The sequence below is a fragment of the Rhinoderma darwinii genome, chromosome 3 (genome assembly GCF_050947455.1).
Source record: "Rhinoderma darwinii isolate aRhiDar2 chromosome 3, aRhiDar2.hap1, whole genome shotgun sequence".
Taxonomy (NCBI): Eukaryota; Metazoa; Chordata; class Amphibia; order Anura; family Rhinodermatidae; genus Rhinoderma; species Rhinoderma darwinii.
This window is the reverse complement of record NC_134689.1, coordinates 249,627,279-249,642,320: the sequence shown is the minus strand read 5'-3', so window position 1 is coordinate 249,642,320 and position 15,042 is coordinate 249,627,279.

Here is a 15,042-nt window from a genome sequence, read left to right as displayed (position 1 = left end):
ATACCGTGCCCGTGCGCCATCCATTCCCGTCCCCCATCGGATATAAAATATAAAAAAAACTATAATCCCATCGCCGCTCCTCTTCTCACTTCCGGGTACCCTCGGGCTCACTCAGCATGCTGCAGCTCTTACAGTGTACTGACGCTGAGCAGCGGCAGGGCCTTATTTGTGATGCAGAACTCAACATCCTGAGCGCTGCATCACATACAACGTCCTGACGCTGCTTGGCAGCAGTACATTGTATGATCCGCGGCATGCTAAGGGGACCCGGAGGGAAGAAGCGATGAGGTCAACATACTTTTTTTTTTTTTAATTGTCCAATGGGGAGGGAGGGGTAGTCCGATCAGTGGTGTTACCTTGTTATGCCCCACAGAGTGAATTCTACGCCACCGATTTCCACTGTAGTTACAACAGTTTTCTGGCATAAATTATAATGAATTTGTCAGGCAATGGTAGCTACGCCCCTTTGTGAAGCCATGCCCCTCTCTCAAAAGTGCCGAAGGCAGCATAAATTGCCCAAAAGCTTCAATTTCCAATGTACACTGATGATTAAAGTAACTATAACGTTGAAAGCTGCTAGAAAGCAATTGTGGCTGTCAAAGGGTAAAATGTCCTACAGTATGTGTATAAAGTCGCTATTAATCTTAGGAAGGAAAACAGGTATAAGCATGTCCTTGGACCTTTTCTTTACAGGGAGCATTGCCCACACTACATATTTATTTGATTAAATCTGTTGCATATTAATACTACTCTGCAGAAATATTCCACTCATGATATCTGAAATGTGGAGCAGCGTGGAAGAGTTGGTGAGTAGCTGTTGTAATTTAGTCATTTATTCTGTATGAAAGTGTTAAAGAATATAATAGATTTTTTTGGGCAAGTCATATGCTCTAAAAAGGTGACAGCCCTGTTTTTGTGCCTGAGAGGTACACAGAATGGCAGTCACTTTGTTTTATATCTAGATGGTATGGAGTGTTCTGTGTAATCTCTTGTACAATGTAGTTAGAAGGATGACCACATGAAGGCAGTGTTGTGCCATGTAAGTCCCCGTTACATATACACGCTGAAGGCCCATACTGCATAGCAAATATTCAGTACTAAACTAGTCGACTAGTTCACCAAACTGATGCCGTTGTTACAAGAAATGTATTTTTGCCTTTGCCCACTTCAACGCTTCTGGCTACTGTGAACTCCCATAGGTAGTGTGATTGTGGTGAACAGCTGTCAGTCTATAGGTGGCCATCTAATTCTCAAGGTCTGTTTTCACAAGTACATATACTGTCCACTGTCCACTGACAACATGCGCTGCTACTCATTGTGGCAGTTCCTACAAGTAGTCCAATCGCAGAATACAGACTGCTGTAGGGCAATCCAAAGGAATTTATAATTCCCAGAGGGCATTATCTTATTATTCCCCCATGAAACATAATTAAATAGGTTTTTAATTAACGGATATGTGCCTCTTTAGCTATGTGGACCTGTCAGAAGCAGTCGGGGGTCTAGGACCTGTTTGAGATCTGTGTTGAGCCTCATGGTGCGGTATGTTTGTTTTAGTAGAACCACGTTGGTGGTGGGGGTCCCTTTGTTACCATATAAATACGGAGTGTTAAACACAAGTACAATATGCCTGTCTAAATAAGGCCTTATGCTAATTACATTCTCCATTAGATCAACGAGACAGTAAGGGTGCCCTGTCAAAGGCAGATTTCCTGGCTGCTAAGCGAGCGCGGATTTAATGATACAACACTTCGATCGGCACTCGTTCGCTCCGTTTACATGGAGGAATGATCGCAATATATGGGGGTGAAGATCTTTAATGCAATCGTTCTCATTTTGTCGGCGGCACATCCTGTTTACGCAGGGAGATGTGCTGGCGACTAGTGACCATTTTGTTTTTGCCGCATAAAGTATGCAATCAGCCGATGAACAAGCGTTTGCTTGTTTGTCGACGGACCGTTGCCCTTCTTTACACAGGGCATGATCGCGAAGGAGTGTTCGTTTAAAGAGTCTTAGGCCGGGTTTCCACGTAGCGTAAACGCTGCATAATTTCCCCAAAGGAATTATGTGCGGAAATTCTGCAGCATTTACAGTAGCAGCAAAGTGGATGAGATTTTGAAAATATCATGGCCACGCTGCAGGAAAAAAAATGCAGTGAAAACGTTCATAAATTGACCTGCGGTGCGGAACTTAAATCCGCAGCATGTCAATTTATTCTGCGTATTCGTTGCTTTTCTGTTGGGGGATGCAAAACCCGCAACAAAAAGCCAAGTGTTGCGAATTTTGTGGTGGAATCGCAGCTATTCCACTGCAAAAATCGCAACTCAGGAAAAAAAAAATCATGCTTACCGAGAACTCCCCTTCTTCCTCTAGTCACGCCTACTGTGATGACATTTCATCCCATGTGACCGATGCAGTCAATCACAGGCTGCAAAGGTCACATGGGCTCCAGGGGAGGCCGGACTGGACGGCAAAGGAGGGATGCGTCACCAGGACAACGGCCTGGATAAGTAGGAACTTTTTTGGGGGGGTTTTCTTTGCCTTCCGCTGCGGTTTCCAGGTCGGATACGCCACACCGTTTTTGCGCAGCGTATCCGACCCGTTGGAACTCCGCCTTAAGGTTCAAGATAAAGGGGCACATCTCTTGGTGTCTCCTGATATGTTTTGAAATGTGAATAAATAGGGTATACATACATTTTAACCGGTTCAGTACCAGGCATGCTTTAGACATTTTTAGCATGCGTTCATTAAACCGCTATAATGGTGTCTTTTTTTGGGGTTCGTGTCATGATTTCTGCAATCTTTTTTCCATCATCAATGCAGGTTTTTAATTTTTACTTTTAGAATAATTAAGCTTATAATGTGAAAAAAAATAGGTAAACATTTTACTTTTTACCTGTTTTTTTTTTTTTTTCTGGTAATATAGTGTTACCCTAAAATAATAGACTGTTTTTTTTATTTGTGACAGTGATTTTCTACTATCAATTTTGATTTGTTACATGTTTATTTTAGGGTAATTGGGTCAGGGCGAGCATTTTGACAATGATGAGCTCTGGGGGGGTTTATTATGCGTAATATTTCTTTAATTTAATTTTGTTTGTTTTGCTTTTTTATTATTATTATTAATAATAATAATATCATCTGTCCCCCTCATAGATCAGAATAGATTATTGACTTTTATTTTATTTTTTTTACACTATAATTTTCAACTGTAACTGGCGCGGCACAGCATGGGAAATTAGCCCTGTTGTAGTGATTACTGTCACTGTTAGGGCCGTGCTAGGCAGCTTCCTACTACTGGCATTCCAGCAATCATGTGACTAGTCACATGACCACCTGGACCAATATAGGCAGCGGAGCTGACTTCGTTTCTATTGAGTGCTGTGAATGTGAGTACAGAGAGAACCAAAATCTGTGAAAATCGCTTTGGTCTACTCTCCAGAGTCCCTGGCAGTCTCTGACTGTCGGGTACCTGACATTCAGCTGCCCAATCGCTCGTACAAGTTCAAACCTGCACTATATATATGGCGGTCCTCAACCGGTTAAAGTGTACCACTCAAAGCCAAGAAATGGCTTATTCAAGTCTCTCCAGAGTGGTCTGCTAAATCCTTTGATATCACTAATGAAGCTGTGGAAGCGGCTCCATAAAGCTGGACAGCTGTACGGTACAGTCTATAACCCCACAGGGAGTATGTAATGTGTAAATGCTAAATGGGTTAGGACTACCACACAGCTTGTCCGTTTCAGTAATTGTAGAACTTATTGTGAACATCATTAACCGGACCTCCTTGTAGTCTCTATCTGGTTTCAAATATATAATTTAACTCCATAAAAACCTGAGAAATAGGCTTGGTTCTTGTTTTTCCCTCCCCGGCTTAAGAGCCATAACCGTACATTCTGATAGGTCGGACTTTTACGGATGTAACAATTATGTTTATTTTGAACATGACATCGTTAGATCGCTGATACCAGTGTAAGGTATTTTTAAGCGGGTTTTGCAGTCCCTAAAAATTGATGGACTGTCCTCAAGAAAGGCCATTAATAGCAGATGGGTCGGGGTCTGACTCCTGGGACCCCCACCGATCAGCTGTTTTGAAGGGGGTGCAGTGCTCGTACGAGCACTACTTCCTCTTCATTTGTACTTGCTCACTGTGAATCGTCGACAAGGATGTAGCGGCGATTCACAGGAGCTGCAGCCTTCTTCTCCCATTGAAGTGAATGGCCTATCCTGTTTGAGGGCTTTTTTTTGCGGGATGACTTGTAGTTTTTATTGGTACCATTTTGGAGTACATACGACTTTTTGATCACTTATGACATTTTTTTTTAAGACCGGATGAACAGAAAACCATAAATCTGGCATTGTTTTTTATTTTATTTTTTACGGCGTTTACCGTGTGGGTTAAATAATGTAATTGTTTTATAGTTCGGATCGTTAGACGCGGCAATACCAAATGTAACTTTTTTTACTTTTATTTTCATAATAAAGCATTTTGTAAGGGGAAAAAGTGGGATTTTCTTTTTCTTTTTTTTTTAACTTGGGATTTTTATTTACTATAATTTTTAATTTTTTTTTGTAGGGTCCCACTAGGGGACTTTACTATGCGATCTCTTTTATAATACACTGCAATACTTCTGTATTGCAGTGTATTATGCCTGTCAGTATAAAACTGACAGGCATCTGTTTGGCCATGCCTCTAGTAGGCATTCGCTAAAGGAAGACCTGGGGGCCTTTGTTAGGCTCCTGGCTGCCATAAAAACCAATGGCACCCCGCGATCACATCGTGGGTGTGCCGATGGGATGAGAGAGGCAACCCACTCCCTCTAAAACCACTGAGATGCAGCAGTCACTATTGACCGCTGCATCTGAGGGGTTAAACTGGCACCAATCCCACCTGTTTTGGTCCTGCACATTCAAGAAGGCCTACTCCCAGCCCTCCGCTACCGGAGGTAGCTGAGAGCAGGGAGCTTTTATTGCTCCCAGCAGCGCTGATTTCTTCTGGTGCAGCTCCATAAAAAGCCAACTGCATTAGAATAAAGCCTGTTAGTGACCGCCGTAAAAACACCTATGGCTGATCACTAACTGGCTAAGTCCTGCCTCTGGCATGGCTTAATAAAAGGAGAAACATAGCAGGGGGCCTTTTAGGCTCCCAGGCTGCTGTGACAACCATCGACCACCCATGATCGTGTCACAAGCGGCCCGATTGGATGACCGAGAGGCAGAGTCCTCTTTATAACGGCTTAGATGTCGATATTGACTGTGGCATCCAAGTGGTTAAACTCGTGAGACCACTCCATACTTCTCCCCACCATTCATGACTTACAGTTAGTTACTTCATGATGGGTTAAGGCAGGGGTCTCCAACTCGGCCGGGTAAGTGGGCCACATATAGATAAAATATGAAGTTGACGGGCCGCATTACTTTCAAATTTGATACAATACAAAATTATTGTTAATTAATTTGTTATTTGAACTGCTATAATAACACTACATTACTATAATAATACTGCTAGGTTTAAACGTAACGGAAATTTGCAAGATTTCTCCATGTGCTTATTTCAACAATGCAGTTTTCCAGCTTAAGTGTTGCTAAATGCAGTCCGGCGGCTCAGTTGGCAGCGTTTGACAGATACACAAATGTCAAGATTGGGCAGCCCCTTTTTAGAAAGTGCCGCAGAGCCCTCTGTAGAAAGTGCCGCAGAGCCCTCTGTAGAAAGTGCCGCAGAGCCCTCTGTAGAAAGTGCCGCAGAGCCCTCTGTAGAAAGTGCCGCAGAGCCCTCTGTAGAAAGTGCCGCAGAGCCCTCTGTAGAAAGTGCCGCAGAGCCCTCTGTAGAAAGTGCCGCAGAGCCCTCTGTAGAAAGTGCCGCAGAGCCCTCTGTAGAAACTGCCGGAGAGCCCTCTGTAGAAACTGCCGCACATCACTAGATAATGCCAGTGTCCTCTGTAGGTACTGCCACCCACCCACAGTGCCCTCTGTAGATGCCGCCGCCACAGTGCCCTCTGTAGATGCCGCCGCCACAGTGCCCTCTGTAGATGCCGCCGCCACAGTGCCCTCTGTAGATGCCGCCGCCACAGTGCCCTCTGTAGATGCCGCCGCCACAGTGCCCTCTGTAGATGCCGCCGCCACAGTGCCCTCTGTAGATGCCGCCGCCACAGTGCCCTCTGTAGATGCCGCCGCCACAGTGCCCTCTGTAGATGCCGCCGCCACAGTGCCCTCTGTAGATGCCGCCGCCACAGTGCCCTCTGTAGATGCCGCCGCCACAGTGCCCTGTGTAGATGCCGCCGCCACAGTGCCCTGTGTAGATGCCGCCGCCACAGTGCCCTGTGTAGATGCCGCCGCCACAGTGCCCTGTGTAGATGCCGCCGCCACAGTGCCCTGTGTAGATGCCGCCGCCACAGTGCCCTGTGTAGATGCCGCCGCCACAGTGCCCTCTGTAGATGCCGCCGCCACAGTGCCCTCTGTAGATGCCGCCGCCACAGTGCCCTCTGTAGATGCCGCCGCCACAGTGCCCTCTGTAGATGCCGCCGCCACAGTGCCCTGTGTAGATGCCGCCGCCACAGTGCCCTGTGTAGATGCCGCCGCCACAGTGCCCTCTGTAGATGCCGCCGCCACAGTGCCCTCTGTAGATGCTGCCGCCACAGTGCCCTCTGTAGATAGTGCCACGCACACACCCAGTAGACAGCTCCATTGGGGCTCCCTCTAGGAGTGGAATCCCAAGCCAGAGCGTTGCCGACGCTTTGGCCAGGTAATTCCTCTGCTGGAGGAGCCCCTCATGTCACTGTCCATACACAGTAACGTCAGGGGATCCTCCTGTACCGGAATGTGATGTTAGGGGCAACTTCAGAGCCGGTGTCCCAGAGCGGAGCATTAGTATAGGCTCTGCTCTGGAACTCTGTGGAAGTAACTGACATCAGTGTCCATATATGGACAGTGATATCAGGGGCTTGCCCAGAGCTGGAGTCCCGGAGCAGAGCTTCTTCTAGCAGTCTGTCTAGGATTCCAGCTCTGCTCCTGACATCACTGCTCATATATGGACAGAGATGTCAGGGGCAACCCCAGAGCTGGAGTCCCGGGCAGAGCGCTAGTAGCGCTCTTACTGGGACTCCAGCTGTGCTCCTGACATCACTGTCCAGCTCTGGTGAAGCCCTAGACATCGCTGTCCATATGTGGACAGCGATGTCCGGGGATTCCACAGAGTCCCAGAGCAGAGCCTATACTAACGCTCTGCCCGGGACTCCGGCTCTGGGGAAGTCCCAGACATCGCGTGTCCATATATGGACAGGGATGTCAGGGAATTCCACAGAGTCCTGGAGCAGAGCCGATACTAGCGGCTCCGTGTCCCGCGGGCCGCAGATGACAGCCTCGGGCCGCGTGCCTGAGACCCCTAGGTTAAGGGGTTAGAGGAAAAAACAAAATAAACCGCAACTACCACTTCTGAAACTAGTTTATATACTATATTAAAAATTATGCCTCAAGTGTAGAAGAAGGCTGAAGTGAGGTAAGGTTGACTTTAAAAAAAAATACAGATTTATTTAATCATTTTTATGTCTGTCCAAATAATACAAATTGTCACAAAGATCATGAGTTCTTGTGACTGTTGCGAAGACGCCAACATCTGTTATCAACTGATCGACTTGCCATGATAAGACTCATCTGAACCCACTAATATCAACAGGATCAGCCGACTTATGTGTATGGGTGCCTCAACACTGGTCTCTGATGACAAATGTTGGAAAGAGGGATTGGGCATGTTGAAATCCAATTGTCTGGAGTCGGCAGGAATAGCGGTCAGGCATACAAGCGATAACTATTGCTGAAGTATGGCCAGTAGAACAATCTATGCCTAAGCTGCAGTGTATTATACTAGTCTTGCCAAAGACCTGACCTGCCGGTTTCTGGCACTTTTTATTATTTTTTTTTGTAATGAGAAATGTGGCAGAAAAATTTGACGTTTTGTATTTTGAAGCCCCTCCAACTTTCATCCCTGACACCACTAAACCTGTTGGAAAAGGTGATGCAGGGACCTCATAAATACGGTGTTCAGATAGTTGCAAAGTTGCTTTATTTTTATTTTGGATGCATTGGAGCAATAAAATAAATTGGTTACAAAAGTGTAGCCACTTTACAAAGGCCTCTGTGGTTTGTAAAAACCATGGCAGAGGTTCTGATGGATGTTTCCATAATATTGATCCTTGCTTCTAGAGTGGAGGAAACCCCTGCCGCCAGATGATAAGTGACAATATTGCCTAGGGACCCCTTTCCACTAGGGTTGTACATCAGGAAGCAGTGCCCTTTGTAAATGTGAATGATGCCAAGTGTGCTGCCGATGGATGAAGATAAACAATAGTTTTATTGTTCATCTTTGATCTTCATTCGCAGTGGCCAAGTCTTTAGAAGATTGCTTGGAAACGAGAGTTTTTACAATAATTGGTCAGGGTAATTTGCCCTTAAACCCCCTTGAAATCTACCTTACCTACGTTGTTTTGCCGTTTAATGCAATCTAGTGTTCACTTTTATCAGCCATTTCAGCCTGGGTAGAAGCTGACTGTAATGTTCTTCAGTGGGATTACTGATGGGAAGTCCAGTCTGCCCCTATGATTATGGATTTATCTCCTATATGTTCAGTTCTAAGATCCTCCGAGGCAGCATGGTGGCTCACTGGTTATCACTGTTGCCTTGCAGTACTGGGGTCCTGAATTCAAATCAGACCAACATCTGCATGGAGTTTGCATGTTCTACCCATGTTTGTGTGGGAATCCTCCAGGTACTTCCTACTACACTCCAAAAAATATACAGGTAAAGGGTATTAAGATAGTGAGTCTTATTGGGGACAGTTAGTGAGGACAACCTCTGTACAGTGCTGTGGAATATGCTGGCACTACATAAGTAACAGAAATAAATGAACCTCTAGAAACTTTTTACATATATAAGTATAGTTGAGCTTAGTATAAGGCCCCATGCACACGAATGTACTTTTGCAGCCGCAATTCCCCTGAAAATCCACGGGAGAATTGCGGCCCCATTCATTTCTATCGGCCCATGCACACGACCGTGGTTTCCATGGTCCGTGCATGGCCCAGGAGCCTGAGCCGCAGAAAGAACGGATATGTCTTATTAAGGCCGTGTTCCGCAGTTCCAGGCTCATAGAAAATAATGGACACGGCCATGTGCACGGCCCGCAATTTGCGGGTGATACTCCGTGGGCGGCCGACCTGAAAATCACGGTCGTGCACATGGCTACGGTCGTGTGCATGAGGCCTAAGCTTTTATACTGTAGGTTTAGAGCAGAGACGTAGCTAGATTCTCCTGCGCCCCCCCCCACCCAACGTCTTTCGCGACATCTCCTTTACCCTCGCCGTGTTTGCTTGCTATACCAATCAATGAGGTGTAAAAAAAATTTCACTATTTTTTTTAATGTAACTCTAGCATAAAACTATTTGTACATTTTACAAGCGATATAGTTCTATAAGGGAGTTGCCGTAACAATAAATTAGAAGAAAATAAATTCAAGGCCACACACAGACCCCTTGTAGATGGTGCCACACGCAGACCCCTTGTAGATGGTGCCACACGCAGACCCCTTGTAGATGGTGCCACACGCAGACCCCTTGTAGATGGTGCCACACGCAGACCCCTTGTAGATGGCGCCACACGCAGACCCCTTGTAGATGGCGCCACACACAGACCCCTTGTAGATGGCGCCACACACAGACCCCTTGTAGATGGCGCCACACACAGCCCCCTCTTGTATAGAACGCCACACAGCCCCCCTGTTGTAGATAACGCAACACAGTCCCCCCTTGTAAATAGCTCCGCGCACAGCCCCCCTTGTAGATAGTGCCACACACAGCCTCCGCTTGTAGATAGTGCCACACAGCCCCGCTTGTAGATAGTGCCACACAGCCCCGCTTGTATATAGCGCTCCTTGTAAATAGTGCCACACTTACCCCCTTTGTAAAATAGCACCAAACCTGCCCCCACTTGTAAACAGCGCCACACAGCCTGCCCTAGTAAATAGTGCCAAACATAGCCCCCCTTGTAGATAGCGCCACACACAGCCCCCCTTGTAAACCGCACCAACACAGCCCTCCTTGTAGATAGTGCCACGCAAAGCCCACTGCGCCCCTTGTAGATAGCGGCACACTCCCCCCTTGTAGATAGTGCCACACACCGCCCGCCACCCCCCTTGTAAATAGCGCCAAACTGTAAACAGAGCAGAGAGTGGTGGCCTACCTCTACTGCTCTCTGCTCTGCCTGACGTGACTCACCGGACGAGCTGAGGAGGTCATGCGGCGTAGGCAGCGGCGGAGTTCCTTCTGACTAGGGTCGGTGACAGCCCGGGAGTGGACCAGTGAAGTCAGGTAACTGGACTGGTCCACTCCCGGGCCGTCACAGACCCCAGTCAGAACGCCGCCGCATGAACGCTGATCGCTGCTGCAGGTGTCCGACATACAGGGCGCCTATCAGCAGCGGTCAGCTGTTCTGCCTTGGTGCCCCCCCTTCCCTACCACCTGAATGCGCTCGGGGAACATGCTCCACCTGCCCCCCATAGCTACGTCCCTGGTTTAGAGGCCCCTTAAATGTGGAGCCCAGAATGTATTGAATATTCACTTTTAATACAAACTCCTCTATATTTAGGTGTATTCAGTAAATATGCAGTTTACCAGAGTAGAACATAGTTGTTTCCTGGTTGGGGTGTAGTCACTCAGACTCTGGATTGGGGGTTGTAAAAAAAAAAAAAACAGGAGTCAGGAAGATGTGAGGAGCGTGTTGTAAATCTGAGGTTCCCATCAGGATTACAAGACATGCATTCCTTATATAGCACATCACTGTCTGAGGCTGAGAATTCAGTGTGGAGGGCTGTGGCTTCACCCCTTCATGGCCACATAGTTACAGCGTAGACCGGCCAAAACAGGGTTACTTTCTGTGCTAATGTTTTGGCTTCCTGTACAGCAAATACCATCTTGTTTAAACGGGTCTCCTACAAATAATTGAAAGTATCCACTAACTCCTAGTAATGTTGGCTCCTAGTGTTAATACGCCTTCGTCTTCTGGGTGGGAGGGAGGACTGAATCCCCTTCTTGCAGAGTAGAGATGATAAAGGAATCAGCTGAAATGTGGTTAGTACTCAGGACCATATTTGGCTGTGTTTATCCAAAGTCTTTCTCGTCTGCTATTGTAGCCTGTCACTTTCATTCTCAAATAAGTTTTCCGGCTTGGACAGTCAATGCTCAGCTCTTCACTCCATGCTATAAATACATAAGTAGAAGTTGTGTGTTATCTTAAGAGTAACATGCTGAGCTTATATTAAATCTATACAGCAGCACAGGACTAAACTCGCCCTATAAATGGTTCCAGTATGTAGTTGTCCCTACACTTCTTCATGTACTAAAGTATAAAGGCAAATTCATGTTCAGATATTCCATTGGTATGGGCAGGTAATATACTTACGGTTACTAGCTGAACCGCAGGCAATAGTCAAATGAGAAAGCAGTGCAGGCTCATCCGCATTCTACTCATGTGATGTTCTAGAGGGGCCATGCCCCTTACTCGTGTGAGGTAAAAGGTAAGTTCTAAGTGCAGCCAGATTAGGCACATGATACACAATCGTATTCAAAATTTTAAGTATTGGTAAATATGTCATCAATATTCAAATGATGAACGTAGATGTATATTCTAAACTATCGGTACTTTCCCCTCGTCTTTTAAGCTTGCTGTAGTCACCACAATTCTCAAGAAGCTCACACTTGATGCCTCCCCCTCATAACTATTGTCCTGTATATTTTCTTCCCTTTGCTTTCAAACTTCTAGAACGTGTGGCGTAGTCGTCTGGTCAATTTCCTTTCTTCTAAGTTTATGAGGGACCCCTTACAATCGGTTTCCATACTTTACATTTTATTAAGTACAGTAAAAAATTGTGTAGTACCGTGTTAGCCAGAGACAATATGAAATGTTAAATACTTTTGTGTCAAAAAAGACAAAAGTATAATAGGTATGATACCTTTATTGGCTAACCATAAAAGTTCTATATGCAAGTCATTTCTAAGTCATTCATTTGTAAACTGCCTGAAGAAGGGGCCTCTGTGCTTTGAAAGCCGCATATAGAACTTTTATGGTTAGCCAATAAAGGTATCATACCTATTATACTTTTGTCTTTTTTGACACAAAAGTATTTAACATTTCATATTTACATTTTATTGAAACTGCATTAACCAAAGTATCTAATGATCTCTTATCAGCCAAATCCAATGGTCTTTACTCCCTAATCCTTCTAGATCTATCTGCCGCAATTGTCATGGTAGATCACTCAATACTCCTTCATACTCTCCACTCCTTTGGCTTAAAGGACACTGTCCTATCCTGGTTATCTTTGTATCTTTCTGACCGCTCTTAGGGTATGTGCACACACACTAATTACGTCCGTAATTGACGGACGTATTTCGGCCGGAAGTCCCGGACCGAACTCAGTGCAGGGAGCCGGGCTCCTAGCATCATAGTTATGTACGATGCTAGGAGTCCCTGCCTCGCTGCAGGACAACTGTCCCGTACTGAAAACATGATTACAGTACGGGACAGTTGTCCTGCAGCGAGGCAGGGACTCCTAGCATCGTACATAAGTATGATGCTAGGAGCCCGGCTCCCTGCACTGTGTTCGGTCCGGTACTTGCGGCCGAAATACGTCCGTAAATTACGGACGTAATTAGTGTGTGTGCACATACCCTTACAGTATGTCTTGTACTGACTCTACTTCCCCTCACTGTTAGGCTAAGTTCACACTGAGTTTTTTTACGTGGAAACCGCGCCAAAAAACTCGTCAAAAACGGCCCAAAAATGCCTCCCGTTGATTTCAATGGTAAAACCGCCTCGCAGGAGAAGGAAGCGACATGCCCTATCTTCGGGCGTTTCCGCCTCTGACCTCCCATTGACTTCAATGGGAGGCAAAGAAAGGGTATTTCGCAGTGTTTTATGCCCACGGCGCTCAATGGCCGCGGGCGAAAAACGCAGCGAAAATCGGCGTGCAGGGAGAGGAAAATCTGCCTCAAACTTCCAAACTGAATTTTGAGGCAGAAATTCTGCCTGCAAAATACTCAGTGTGAACATAGCCTTAGAGTTCCCCAAGGTTCAGTATTGCGCCCCCTGCTGTTTTCTCTCGCCACAATTCCAGTAGGGCAGACTATCTGCATTTTTGGTTTCCAGTACCATCTTTATGCTGATGATACCTAACTAGAAACGTCCTTGCGGGACATTTCTCCTGATGGCCTAAAAAAAAAAAAGATTTTCTTACACCTTGTCGTAAAAGTAACCAAGATATGTCTTCACATTTTATACCTATTTAGACCAACTGTGCCAAAAGGAAACGATGTTTCGCTTCTCTGAACACTTTTAAAAAATGAAAAGAGGCGTGGCTCAACACTTGGCACAAAAAAAAACGTAACTCAGCCAACCAAGCGGTGGTATAAGGAGGAGAAAGTGTCTTGCAAGATGCGTCAAATGTATCATACAGCCTGCACTACAATAAATTTGGCACATCTTCTGGCTGCCTGGTCTAAGTTTATGCTGTGTAAATCTAGAACGCATTAGAAAATCTTCCCTACTGAGTATCCGATGTCTCTACTGTTATGTCCTCTTTATATCTCAAATTTAATCTTCCTAAAATTGAGCTCCTTGCCTAAACATGACATCTCCATCTCCCTCTGTAATGCTACATCCTTCCAAGGCACAATGTATTGGAGTTCTCCTTTCTTCCTCTTATTTAATTAATTGCGAAGTCCTTCACCTAAAAAACATCTCTCGTTTCCATCCCTACCTCACCACTGACCCTACTAAAACATTAATCCAGGCCCTGATAATTTCTTGTCGCGATTATTTTAAGGGCGAGTTCACACATAGCGTAAATACTGCAGAGTTTTTGCAACATTTAATTGCAGAAAATCTGCAGCATAATACAGTAGCAGCAAAGTGAATGAGATTTGTTTAAATCTCGTCCAATGTATAAATGATGAGTGGAAAAAACGCTCAGAAATTGACCTGCGGTGCGTTTTTTTAAAAATCTGCAGCATGTCAATTGTATTTGCGTAATTGCTGCTTCTTTATTGTGGTATTTTTCCATTGAATTCGATGGGGAAGTAAAACCTGCAACAAATCGCAGATGTAAAAATTTTTAAAAAAAAAAAGCTTATACTTACCCAGAAAGCTGTGCTGCTTTGTCCAGGCCAGTTTCCTGGGATGACGCTTCATTCCATGTGACTGCTGCAGTGGTCACATGAGATCCAGCGGTCATGTGCGATGAAACGTCATCCCAGGAGGCAGGATGGCAGAGGGATGCGTCACAATGGCTACAGAAGTATGAACCTTTTTTTAAGTGGAGTTTTCCACAGCGAACATTCTGGCCAAAAAACTGCACCACAATTTGGTGCGGTTTTTCTGCCAGAATTCCCTGCATCGCCCAGAGCGGATATGCTGTGGGCTTTTACGCAGCGTATCCGCCCTGTTTGAACATAGCCAAACTCACTTCTAATTGGACGTTTACTAAATAGACTGGCTTTGCTTCAATCCATCATGAATACAGCAGTCAGGTTTATCACACTTTCCGTTATATTAATGCCTCAGCTCGCTGTCGCTTATTACACTGGTTTCCTGTTTCTCCTCCTAGTCTACAAGGCTGCTCACAATGCTGCACCATCATTCAGCGCTGATCTCATCTTCGTCTACCAACCCACACGTGCTCTTCACTCAGAAAATGACACACCTTTCATCCTCCCTTATTGCATCCTCTCACTACCATCTACAGGACTTTTTCTGTGCTTCACCCATTTTACGGAACTCGCGGTCCTGGACCATTCGACTTGCTTCTGACATTCCCAGTTTTAAGCGTGTCTTGAAAACGTATTTCTTCAAGGAAGTCTATCTCAAAACCATAGTCCATGGACCATACAAAAGCTGACCTGGTCACCAATATCTCCACTCTGTTCTGAACTAGCATCCCTCATCGCTGCATTTATATTCCCCTTGCCAAACAAGGGGCTGATCCCCTCGACAAATTCGCA